This window comes from Schistocerca cancellata, chromosome 8, assembly GCF_023864275.1.
Source record: "Schistocerca cancellata isolate TAMUIC-IGC-003103 chromosome 8, iqSchCanc2.1, whole genome shotgun sequence".
NCBI lineage: Eukaryota > Metazoa > Arthropoda > Insecta > Orthoptera > Acrididae > Schistocerca > Schistocerca cancellata.
The window spans coordinates 401,509,084-401,523,269 of NC_064633.1; positions in this window are offsets into that span (position 1 = coordinate 401,509,084).

The following is a 14,186-nucleotide window of genomic DNA, read 5'->3' on the forward strand; positions in this document are numbered from 1 at the left end:
TAAGGCCCAAACCATTTTCGGTCCCAATACTTTTTAATAATTCGCATACAGCGAATACAGTCCAATTTCAACATAAAAGTTTCCGTATTGTCAATAAATCTCTTCACAATCGTAAGTATACCATCATTGGGTTTCGTTTAACACGTACAATCACCATTCACTTGAATATCAATGTTCGTACATCCAATCGCCTCTAATTGACTCCGTCTCTTAATTTGTCCCAAAATAATCTGTTCTCCACCACTCCAATGCCTAATCCAGTTGAGAATGCAATTTTATTAGGTTTCTAATCCCAAAATTCCGACTACCACGGAAGAACTGCGAACATACTCGCCACCGCTACAAAACAAAATCTCGAGAGACCTAACAATGCTCTGCATTGGTTTATGTATTACATTCAAAACAGAACGCAGCTTTGTTATGTCTTCCTTGGACTCCCTTTGTACTACTTTACGTTACTCCATTTCGAATATCTACTCTTTGTAAAATTTTAACTAGCTATTACTTCGAAATACTACTACCCTTTTTTGGCTCTTAGGTCATTTCGTATTACAGAATTTAATCTCATACTCGTTTCCGTATAACCCCTCTCTAAAGAGCGGTTACAGTACCCACCGTCCATTGCTTGTTGGTGAACGTACAGTGGGTGTTGCGAAACAAGCGTTATATCATTGTGAAAGATACAGAGTCGAGTGGGTGCGCCGGGACATATCCCAGTTCACTACTACCAGGGCCACGTATCGTAACGCACCTGTACTTAACAGAGGACTGCACCATTATCTAAGTGTGAAATTAAAAATTAATTCCGTGTATGCTTTAATACATTAACGTTAAGATCTAATGAATATGTTTAACTAAATATATTATTTTAAGAATAAAGTAAATGTCGCTAAATAATAAAGCTAAAAGTCTAAAAGTTATTCAGAATGTCCAAAGGTATGCCACAATCAAGCCAATTATCTCAACTTGAGAGGGGCTATATTTTGGCCAAAATAGGCGTTTTCACGAACAATTTAAGGAGCTAAATACTAGACTTAGAAGGATGAAAATTCTTTTGTAGCCTCAGTATGATAAAATTAACTATGTGACACCGCAAGCTACCTCCATTCATAACAGATGAAGTATCACTTTTATTTGTCATAGGAAGTTGTAATTACATTTCTCGATAGCACTGATGAAATAATACAGCTGTGCCAAGTTTCAAGACTTTAGTGTAAATAACAATCATCATTAGAAATCATAAAGAGGCAGTTCTGAGGTCATGTTCTACTGTCGGTTCTGTGCTACAAATCCCAGCTGGCAAAGTTTAAATGTAGCCGAACTAAAATTCTTTCAGTAACTAAGGCCAACTTAGTTCCATTCATATGAAAACTAAGAAGATTGTAAAATGTTAAATGACAGAGTTATTAATCAATACGTGTCCGAAAAAGGGGCCATTTAAATACTTCTACATGTGCCTAGAGCGATTGATAGCAGATATCCCGTTCGGCGATCCGCTGCGCCCATACGTAAATGCAGCCAGTGTGGCAGTGGACAGAGACACTTCGCACCGTAACACCACTGTGTCCGCGTCAGTGAAACGCCAGCCTACGCTGTGACTCAGATGGCGTGAAAGCCAGGTAGCTGCCGAACGCGTTTTCGGTGAAAGTGGGAAGAGAACTCGCAAGGGCTGTACACCATTGTGGATTGCTTAGTCTTCGTAGAAGCAACTGTTCGTGTGCCGCCAGAATGTTGACAAAATCGCGTGACAAATGGCGAGAATATTTTCCACTTTTAAGTCTATCATTTAACTATGGTGATTAGAAGTTAATGTGATAGACTATTTTACTTGGAACTTCCCATAGAGTTCACTTCTGAACTTTTTTTGTTATTATTATTATCAGGAATATTAAGAGGTATTATATTTTGTGCAAGTGAAGTTTTACTGAATATATTGGTCAGTTGCAACTCAAAACTTTTATTTTTTGTCATAGTTCCTGATTGTGCGGAACAAACAGCAAGTTGGAACATTTTCTTTCTGTGAATACAAAAAGTAATGTGGACTTTCAGCCTAGAAATCATGGTCAGTATGTTCGTCATCACTTTCTAGCTGACCGCAAAAATAGTTCTCAGGCTCTATGAAATGGGGTAGAATAATTTACCCGCCACCCTACAACGATATTCGCTTAGTGACAAGATAAGACTCTCTCTATAATAGCTCACTCATGGCCCTGTAGACACAAGAGGTTGAGGGACATTCTAGATGAACGATATGAGATTAAATGACTTTTTTGCACGTGCATATTTCTCTCCCTGTTGATATGAATATTTTATGTTTTGATGTTTGTGTCTGAGAATAACCCGTAAATGATGCACCAGATTTAACGTTCCAAATGAAGTCCTTATACTCAACAGGTGCTAATGTGTGAATCCATTTGGACATCTTGAATCACATGGAGTGTGTACTGTAGCCATAGCAGTTTCTTCCTATTTATCAGTTTCTCATATTATGGGTAAAATTTATTCATAAGGTGTTATAGGATGGTACATACATGATTTCTGTTATCCACTCACATAATTTTTTTTCTTTATATGATGAACTCAATACTTGTGATGTGGACATACACCAGTCATGGCTATTAATGTAGACATCTCGTCCACGCACATGCCAACACTTTTACTTTCATGTTTTACGATGAAATTGTGTGAGAACTGATACACAATAGAGACTTTGGTTTTCAAATTGAGTCTGATATATGTGTTTATCCATTCACAGTTTTCTACCGTTTTCTAAAAGTTTACAGATATTAGGATCTTTAGAACCTCAGTTTCAATTTTACATATCGTGTAGTATGTTTAAAAAACTAGAGTTAGCCTTACTATTATCAGGCCGATCTCTGCATTTTTCTTTCCTTAAGGTAGAGGGTAATGAAAAGTGATTGTTTGTCTCCTTTCATGCTAATTCATGTTCAATATATGTTACTGTGCTTTTAATCACTGTTCATTTGTAGATAGATATTTACTCTTAGTAAAGTTTCTCACCCAGCCTCAGGTACAGAAGAATGCGAATATGTATATTTCATTGTTTCTCCTCTGAAGCAACTCTGTCTCCTTTCCTTTCATTAAAACGTATACATGTGTGTTTCCCTGTAACTGGTAAGGTATGCATCCACAAAACTCGCTCACTTTTAGGCAGATATGGTGAGAGTGCTCTTGAGATGAAGTACCAGCTTAGTCGTATCATTAACATTTGCCTGGAAGGAGCCAGAGATACGTCATAAAGAGAACTATTTAAACCTAACTAACCTAAGGACGTCACACACATCCATGCTCGAGGCAGGATTCGAATTTGCGACCGTAGCGGTCACGCGGTTCTGTTGGCAACAGCTATGAACTTCCACCTCCACCTGTTCCACCTGCGGAACGGTCGACTTATGGCCTAGTGGCACCATGCAGCTAGGCCCAGAAGGTGAGTGTCGTTCTTGCTTTGCTGTGCGTGTGGACTGTGAACGGGTGTTTCGCAATAGGGTTATTTTCGAGTGAATCCAGTCAGGAGTAACAGGCACATGCTTCACATTCATGCACTTAATCATGTTCGTGGTTAGATACTGATTTTTAAGCAAATTCTTAAGATCTTATGTACCGTACCCCTGCTTTGTTCATGAGAATGACCATTGGGCAGTGTGGTTTACGACGTAACATTAGATCCTGCTCATATTGTTATCTGTTGTAGGAACTATTTTTTATAGCAAGCGGTAGGTGAGCTTATGTTACTCTAAGTGAGATACAATGGAATAGATTGAAATTACATTTTATAGGTTCGGTAGCGTTCCGCCACCGCTTTTGTAACATGTAAGTTGTCGCTTCGTTTCAAGAGGTAGTTGAATCACGAAATCGTGTAGAAGATTGAAATTAACCTGCCGTTAGTAGAGTTAAATTAAACTGCATTAAGTCTGCTGCCAAAATCACATTTTCGTTAACTTATGTGACCCTTCACCACCAAGTGTGTAGAACAACTAAACGCCTCTCTCTCTCTGTTATTGTGAGTGCTAAAATGAAGCACTGCAAAGAAAAGAGCCCATTGCTTGTGTAAATTAACTGGAAACTGCTGCCCAGGTTTGAATTTTGTGCTATGTGTGGTCTTTCGCCACATGGAGCGTAGAGCGAGTGTTGGATCGTATCACCAATTGTAAGTTCTCGTATCTGCTCAGCGGAACAAGATGCAGCCTCCGTATGAAACCCTATATAGATGGTCTGGGGTATTCTCTTTGAACGTAGTGTGACAGTCAAATAGGGCGAGCAGCCACCATTACGCGTTCCTTGTGTGAGGCTGTGAAAGCCATTGTTGTAAATCTGTCTAAGATCTGCATATCTGGTCGTTTTCTAACCCTCAATGGCTTCCTGATATCTGTGCCACTGTGCGCAATAGTTTCCAGTCCACAGGGCGTACCATTTATTCCGTTCCATCACGTACTTTCGGTTCCTCCTAACGGTATACTGGATATCCATCACTACCGAATTAAATTGCTTGCTTTCGTAAAGTAGTGTGTGCGTATAGTTACGTATATTTGCCATACTCGTTTGTTACTGAAGCCCCCATATCCCTCCTAATCGGACTGTATCGAAGTAAATTTTATCTACATAAATTAATTGATTCTTACCGACCGCTGTTGCTAAACAATTTGGTACACAACAAGGCGAGTGTTACGTTTGGCAGTGTTAATAAATTAACGACACCCAGAGGTGAATTCTAAGACTTAAACAATAATTTGAAATGGTCTAAGAATATTAAATCACCCTCAGTACTAAACCTTTTCTGAATGCACTACGCTATACATAATATCCTCTAAAGCTACTCAAATCTAAGAAACAATAAAATAGTTTTGCACTCTCACAATTAGACAGGCTGCCTTCTCGTTACTTGATTAATATTGCACAGCTCCACGGCGTTCTCTTCAAAGGGAGCCCATATGCCTTTTTAACCTTAATCCATGGTACCCAGTCGTTATCCATTAGCACAATACATGAGCCAAACTCAAATACTTTATCTGGAAGTACTGAAAAACAGTTGAGACCTGGTAGTCAAGGCCGGCAGGATTCGTTTATGATTGTGGACGGGGCTGTAATCAGTTACTATTGGTTCCCTTTTGCAATTACACACATTTATTTTAACACGGTAATTCCAAACTCAGGGATAAATTGAGACATCTCACGTTATTAATGAAGGAATAAATAACTGTGTTATTAATAGTGCTTTCAGTGCGTTACGATTTACCAAATGAGCATAAAATACAGACACTGAAAATAATGTTTTAAAAACAAGCAAATGTGATGCCAATTAGAATTATAAGACAAGTAACCACAGTCACGGCTGACCTTTATAAATTGAGGAAGCAGTTTTAAATAGCAACGGCTTTCCTCTAACGTCTCATGAATGGAAACGTGTTTTTGGCGTTTCCATGCTTTGTCAACACCTTGTGTATATATCGTATTTTCCTTTTGAAGGTTAAGTTCTAGCGCTTGTAGGCTGCTAAGAACAATGACGTGTATACTAATGAATGTCAGTTTTAAGACATGTGGTGGATATAATTGATTGTGTAGACGATTTACCTGTTTTCATAGAAGTGGTGAAGTTTGTCATTCACCTACACTTCGGCTGCTGTCCCGACCGTGACTAGCACCGAACTAATTCGTTTCTTACAGGGATTCAGTTGATGGTTGATTAACATAATGGATAGGAAAAGAGAAGGAAGCTTCAGACGAAAGAAACTGCGTCTATTCTGATAATCCGGCAGCGGTGGCCAAGCGGTTCTTGGCGCTTCAGTCCGGAACCACGCCACCGCTACGGTCGTAGGTTCGAATCCTGCCTCGGGCATGGATGTGTGCGATGTCCTTCGGTTAGTTAGGTTTAAGTAGTTCTAAGTTCTAGGGGACTGATGACCTCAGATGTTAAGTCCCATAGTGCTCAGAGCCATCTGAACCATTTTGTTCCGATAAAATCTACTATAGTGTTCCTCCAATAACACATAATAAATTGACGAGGTTACCTGATACTCAATTGTAATTGTAAATTTATGAAGGACTGGTCCTTTTGCTTCTTGCTTCATGAGAAGTATATGAAATACAAAACATTCGCTCATATGAAAAAAATTGAACTGAAGCGACAGAGCTCTTGAACTACGAGGTTGTGCGGGGAGAGAAAACACGGAGAACTTTGTTTACTTGAATGAAAAGTAACAGAAACCCAGGCAGGGCACTTCAGACAACAAGTCCGCCATCATAGTAAATAGTGCCCGACCAACTAAATACCTACGAACGCTACTGAATGTGAAGTCTGGGATGAATTTAACTATCTGAGACCTTGCGAGCAGAACGGTCCATGGAGAAAAACGGTGCTAAGAACACAGTAATACGAGGGAAGATCGGACAGTAACGCATAAAATTTTATGACGAAAAAGTTTAGGTAGTAATAAAACAATCATAAATGCAACTTACATCTTTTACCTACTTTTCTACATATTCACCAACGTTCTTAACATATTTCTTCCATCGCTGTACCAGTTCCAAAATGCCCTGTTTGTAGAAGTCTGGTTGGAGAACAGCTGTCAGCTGACTGTTAATTTTACAGCCGTGTCTGTCGTAAGGCGTTGGACGGCCAGGAATTTCTTCAACTGAGCAAACGGGTGCAAGCGCGACGGCGCTAGATCCAGACTGTGTGGTGAACGCTGCAGTACTTCCCACACCGATTTGGCGATTTAGTAGCGAACAAGAGCAACGACATGAGGTCGACCATTGTCACAAAGAAGTCTGACAACGTCAGCATTAATAGCGTGGTGTTTGTCACGAAGGGAGCGACGCGATATAACCGAAGTCTTAATGTAGGCTGTAGCAGTCTCAGTGGTCCCATACCCAGCTAAGTCCACCCGTAACACAACATTAATATCCCAGAATTCCGCCACAAGAACCTTTCTAGTAGACTGAGTCACTTTGGATTTTTGCCGTAATGGGGAGTGTAATGTTCTCTGGCAGCACGCATCCAAAGTGAAAGTTAAAGGAAGATTTCGATGTGTAATGCTCACTGTGACAAACAATTTATATGTATTTCTGTTAATTGAATTTCAAAAGGACACTTAATTTTGTGAGGAAAGGTATAATTACGAATTTTGCAATTATAAATGATTATTCAAAGACTGTGAAGTACTATCTGTGGTGGAGGATGTGGAAGCCGCCACAGAAGAAACGATATGTAATGAGAAATGACAAAGACTGTAGAAGAATTAGTTAAGATATAAATAGGCAATATGTTGTAATAGAGTCGCTTGTCTTCTGCACGGACTAAATGGGAGAGGAACCCGTGACGTTGCATTAGGCTCTTACGTAGTCTTCATTTGTCACAAGTCGATGATCGATGCAGTTTGTAGCTGGGATTGTAAAATGTATATAAAGATTTTAATTGTTTCTGTTAAAATATATTTGTCTAGGGAAATTGTTTGTCACGATTACTGCAAAGTTCGCACCGGACATTACCCACTTTATTTAAGAAATTTCAGCATTTTATTGGATATCGCTGGCGGTGCGGAGCTGCGCCGCGACCGAGCAGTCCGCAGCAGCGGCAGATTTAAATATACGATCACTATAAAGACCACGTCCTAAAAAGGGTACAGGTAGAGGTGAACGAAAATAATAAAGTGTTTCTTTTCACAGCATTCCACACGCAGAATAAAAAGAGATAGAAAAGTTTTCTTGTGCATTCACAGGTGGATACAAGCTGCTGCTTTTGTAAATTTTCATTCAAAAAAGTGATAAATTCTGGACATATCGTAAAGTGTATTTAAAAGTGGATAATTTTTCATGAGAGCTTAGCAATATAAAAGAAAACAGTTTCATATGATTTAGATAGTCTTATGCTTCAAAGCTAGTCGGGGTATATGCAGTTAAACAAAAACCCACAGCAACGTGAAAATGTTTGCTAAGTTCTATGGACAATAATATTTTAATTCTTGCACAAACAGCTTTAGTACTTGAATAAATGTAAAACTAGAATATTTATTTTGGAATATTCAAATAAATTCATTTTTATTGTTCTGCAACAGAATATTTTATATGAAAGTAATAACCACATATGAAAAATTTTTTGCAACCTTTCATTTCTCATGTCCATCCATGTATATGTTAAGTTCAATCTCAACGGTTTCCCAATTAAATTAAACGCAGAAAGCAAAGAAACTTTAAAACCAGACGTCCAACTCCCTAATAATTAAAACAGGCAGAATCGCATTAAAGGAGCAAGTACGTCTCCACTCTATAGAATCGTGCTGCATTTCAGGAGTGTAGTGATACGCCCACAACTCATCACCAGTTATGATTCCTTTCAGGAAATCATGCCCTTCTGTGGCGTAACGGTTTAAGTGATCCAATCTTGTCATTATTCACTGGCTCTTGTGGTTACCTGTGAGGTTCTTAGGGACCTAGCGAGCATTATACGAATATAGGAAACGTTGAACTGCTGCGATAAGTTTCGCAGCTCCACACGCCGGTGGTTCTAAATTGCTGCCTCAGTGGCTCCGACATTTCGCGGGGGTGCAGCTGTTACCGGCCGCCGGATCATGGGGAACCACTAAGATTCAGACGGCCCTCTTGGATGCGTTGCTACGGTCAATACAGTCGTCCCATACATGCCACGCACGTCTCTGTGTATTTCACTCGGCTTATGCCCTAAAACATAAATCTAGACTTCACTGCCATTCAAGAATTGATGAGACACACGTGCCTGCCACGTTTATTTCGTAGTTTAGGCGTCTCCAACTAGAGCTGCACGTGGAAGCAAAATACTCTCTGTCGCGCAAACTTCAAACTATATCGTCGTGAAATTTCAACATTCCAGGTACAGTACAAGAGGAGAAAGAAATTATTGTGCGCTACTTTCCGATGCTCCCTTGTAATTTTGATGCATGTGACTGATAAATTAGTGTTCTGTAATTTCTACAGTCCTCTGGATTTGTGTCTTGAGTAATGCCGTAGTCGCATCTTTCATTAAGTCAGGTGGTACAATGACCACTTCATAATATTGAAATACCACATAAAACAGTTTACTTTTTGATATAGTCGCTACTTTTACGTGGGTGATATGCTACAATTTCATCTATATCCGTTGCTTCATTTGATTGTAACCTATTAAAGACTGAGAATAGCTCTTCTTTTGCTATCAGTGGCCCTCTATTTTTCTGCAGTTAACTTTTTCACTTCAGTATACTCGTCGAAACTTCAGTTTCAGCATTTCTCTGTATTGGTTCAAATGGCTCTAAGCAGTATTGGACGTAACATCTGAGGTCATCAGTCCCCTAGACGTAGAACTACTTAAACCTGAGTAACCTAAGGACATCACACACATCCATGCCCAAGGCAGGATTCGAACCTGCGACCGTAGCAGCCACGTGGTTCTGCACTGAAGCGCCTAGAACCGCTCGGCCATAACGGTGGGCTTTCTGTATTGCTTTTCAACATACCCATTCGAACTGTTAACTAAATATTGTGTGTCAAACAGCAGCTTTCCATTCTACACTACTGGCCATTAAAATTGCTACACCACAAAGATGACGTGCTACAGACGCTAAATTTAACCGACAGGAAGATGATGCTGTGATATGCAAATGATACGTTTTTCAGAGCATTCACACAAGGATGGCGCCAGTGGCAACACCTACAACATGCTCACATGAGGAAAGTTTCCTACCGATTTCTCATACACAAACAGCAGTTGACCGGTGTTGCCTGGTGAACGTTGTTGTGATGCCTCGTGTAAGGAGGAGAAATGCGTACCATCACGTTTCCGACTTTGATTAAGGTCGGATTATAGCCTGTCGCGTTTGCGGTTTATCGTATCGCGACATTGCTGCTCGCGTTGGTCGAGATGCAATAACTGTTAGCAGAATATGGAATCGGTGGGTCCAGGAGGGTAATATGGAACGCCGTGCTGGATCGCAACGGCCTCGTATCATTAGCAGTCGAGATGACAGGCATCTTATCCGCATGGCTGTAACGGAGCGTGCGGCGACGTCTCGATCCCTGAGTCAAGAGATGGGGACATTTGCAAGACAACAACAATCTGCACGAACAGTTCGACGACGTTTGCAGCAGCATGGACTATCCGCTCGGAGACCATGGCTGCGGTTACCATCGACGCTGCATCACAGACAGGAGCGCCTGCAATGGTGAACGCAACGACGAACCTGGTAGCACGAATGGCAAAACGTCATTTTTTTGGATGAATCCAGGTTATGTTTACAGCATCATGATGGTCGCATCCGTGTTTGGCGACATCGCTGTGATCGCACATTGGAAGCGTGTAGTCGTCATCGCCATACTGGCGTGTCACCCGGCGTGATGGTATGGGGTGCCATTGGTTACACGTCTCGGTCACCTCTCGTTCGCATTGACGGCACTTTGAACTGTAGACGTTACATTTCACATGTATTACGACGCGTGCCCCCTCCCTTCACTCGATCCCTGCGAAACCCTACATTTCAGCAGATTATGCACGACCGCATGTTGCAGGTCCTGTATGGGCCTTTCTTGATACAGGAAATGTTCGACTGCTGCCCTGGCCAGCACATTCTCCAGATCTCTCACCAATTGAAAACGTCTGGTCAATGGTGGCCGAGCAACTGGCTCGTCACAATACGCCAGTCACTACTCTTGATGAACTGTGGTATCGTGTTGAAGCTGCATGGGCAGCTGTACCTGTACACGCCATCCAAGCTCTGTTTGACTCAATGCCCAGGTGTATCAAGGCCGTTATTATGGCCAGAGGTGGTTGTTCTGCATACTGATTTCTCAGGATCTATGCACCCAAATTACGTGAAAATGTAATCACATGTGAGTTCTAGTATAATATATTTGTCCAATGAATACCCGTTTTTCATCTGCATTTCTTCTTGGTGTAGCAATTTTAATGGTCAGTAGTGTATCTCTCACCACGTTGCTCTTCGTTTTCTCTCTAGGCTGCAAAATTTTTAATCCCTGAGTAAGCTTCCTCCTGTTCCCCATACTTAAAATAATCTATTTCTTTGCTAATCTTTCCCCAAAATTTTTCTTTCGCAAAACGGCATATTGCTGTTATATTGGTTTCCATTCCTTTATATTGATCAGGACTCTTTTCTTTTAGACTGTTTCTATTTGTTAATGAGTTCCAGTAGTTTTGGGGTCACCCAAGGCGTCCTCGGTTTTATCTTCGTTATTGCTAATACGGCATCGTGTGGGGTGTAGGGCGTGAAAGGAAGGGCATCCGGCCATCCTCTACCACTAACAATGCCGAGGACAGATTAAAACACCGATCTTTTGAGGATACGAGTTGATGGCCGGGAAAAAGAAAGAGAGGTATTCAGTTGAATGCACTAACTTTTAATTTGCGTGTATCGTGAAACACAAACTAAACAGTTTTCTTCATGTTCTCGTGTGCAGGGCCCGATTGTTTTTACTGTTTAGGATCAATTTCCACTTTTCGCACCGTGAAGATACCCTGTCTAATTTATTCGCAATTAACATGAATCTTCTGATCACTTAATGAGACGCTAAATCACACCATCGCTTGCAAATGAACTAATTGGACTGAGCATATTGTTTTCTAAATTGTTAGTGTGGATTAATAATAGCAGAGGTCTTACAACACTTCCCTGGGAAACTCCAGGTAACACTTCGGTTTCACTAAGACCTTCAGTCACTGACCAGGAACTGTGGCCTTTCTTACAGTAACTCACGAATCCAGTCACAGAACTGAACAGTATTCCATAGGCACGGAATTGGAGCAGAAGTCGCTCGTAAGGAACGATGTTAAAAGCCTAACGGAAATCTTGAAATATGATACCAAGCCCAGCACCCCTGTCTATTGCACTCAATAATTTGCGTGAATAAAGAGCCAGTAGTGTTTCACATGACCAATATATTCTGATCTGTACCGACAGTGTGTCAACAGATCGCTTCCTTCGAAGTATTTCATAACGTTCGACCACATTAAACGTTCCAATATCTTAGTGCAAATTGGGTTAGGTGATTTGGGTCTTCTGTTTCGTTTGTAGTTTATTTGTGTAACCTCAGCACGGCTGTGCGAGCGGTTGCTTATGGTTGTTAAAATGGAGCTATTTCATCGCCGTACACCGAAAGTAAATTAATAGGTGTACAGTTCGGTCAGAACAGTTGCTTTTATTTAGTTATTTTAGTTTATTCGTTACACTTATGTACCTCTCATGCAATAACCATGACAAACTAAACATATTATTTTGCCGACTGAAGTTGGTACGCAGTAGAGTTCTCCGAATCCTGTTTTTGTGTGACATGCGAAACGCGATAAAGGGGGTTGTCTTAGAGCACGCAGAGATGTATACATCCTTCAGTGAGAGAGAATGGGGAATTCTTTCTAAGATTCCTTTCCTAAGTCTGAAGCATCAAGCGCCACGTGAAGCGCTCTGTTGGCACATTAGTATCTTTGCGATACACTTCTAATTATGATTCTGTGAGAGGATGCGATGTGACATTATGTTTAACCAGTAAATAAAAATAAATATGGTCGTTCTGTTCCATCTCAATGTATATTTATTTATCTTGAACCGAATACATTTAACCAATTGGCATCATCAATGGTCTTTAAAATAAACGATAATATTTTGACTGTATACATTTTGAGGAGAGAGACAGATTGCTTTCTGGTAGCATGTTTAGTTTAGTTTATCTTACTATTTACGTTTATAGGACTGTGATTAATCAATTTCTTATTTTTTACTTTATTAGTGTGCACATTGGTTTTCGTTTATGCATTAGATGAATACAGTGTAAGTTTCCAATTTGCTGTATGTCACAATCCAAAATTTCACTGGACATTGCCTCGCTTGTTCTACTCTACACATGATATTGCTACAGTTTTAACTGTGGAATCATGGGAGCTGCTGGGGTTTAATGGTAGCAGTGGAGTGGGATTTCGAAGTGGTGATGGAGTGAGAGCACTCTCTGTGGACATGCTATTAAGTTTTAAAAAAGTTTATGGTATCCTGTGAATTATTTGGAAGAAGGGACACACGCCCAAGCTTAGAGACCGGAACAACATTGATTAGGATAAAACTATTAAGCGACTTTAACATAATCTACAACAGAGCTTGAAATATTCCTAATCAAACTGGTTGTAATTTTCGTTACTGTTTTTGCTTTTGCGAAAAATGAGTGCTTTTCGGTTTTCTGTAAAGAAAATTTCGTATGCACGAGCAGTCTCTCTTGCCTAAGGTTTCATCCCTATTGTCTGATATTACGGTGCTGCGCACGTGCATGCAATTTCACGCACGGTGCCTCACCTGAAATTACCTGAAATTGCAGTACTTTACGTTACACATACAATACCACCCTACAGAGCAATGTTAATAGCCAGAGACTGTATAAGTTTTTAAAACTTATCACTCAGGCGAGGAAGTAATCAGTCTGGTCATCGTGACCTGTACATTCCTCGGTTTTCGTGGAAGTTGCATGTGAATATCAGGCTCATAATAGTCGACGATTACAGATCTCATATTTCCCATATTCCACCAAACGTGTGTTATTTCAGGTAAGGATTGCGTGTTGTCATGAAGGCACACACTAAGTTCTCACACTGTCACAAAGTGAAAAGCGTCGCAGTCATTGCGAAAGGATAAGCAACATTGCTTACCAATAGAAGTAAAGTGCGCCTGCATGAGGTAGATCTGGAAAGACCGAGTGTGAGGTGCAGAAAAATATGACTTCCAAAACAACTGTAATGCAATTAAAGTCCATGGAATCATCTCAATTAGGCTACCTTTTATTCGGAAAAGAGAACCAAGTAAATGATAATGAGAAAAATCCAAAAATTTTATTCAAATAAGATAACTGATAATGCTTGCAAAGTTCAAAACCGCCCTTTAAATCACACAAAATGTTCCAAGATACATATATCAACCCGAGAAATGAAATCCTAGATCTTCAGTGGCTAGGTTGTCAAAACCTTGTAAGTCATTGGCCAAAAAGTACAATAGTAATTCATTTGCTGATGAGGAAGAATAACACGTCGACAGAACCATTTTCGCGAAGTAATTGCTAGCAAGCAGAAAGAAAGGTTTCTCGTGATCGTGTTGTCTCCACAAATACTAAATCAAAATGTGGTAAATAAAAGTGAATAATATGATGTGATTTACAGAAAATCAATTATATCT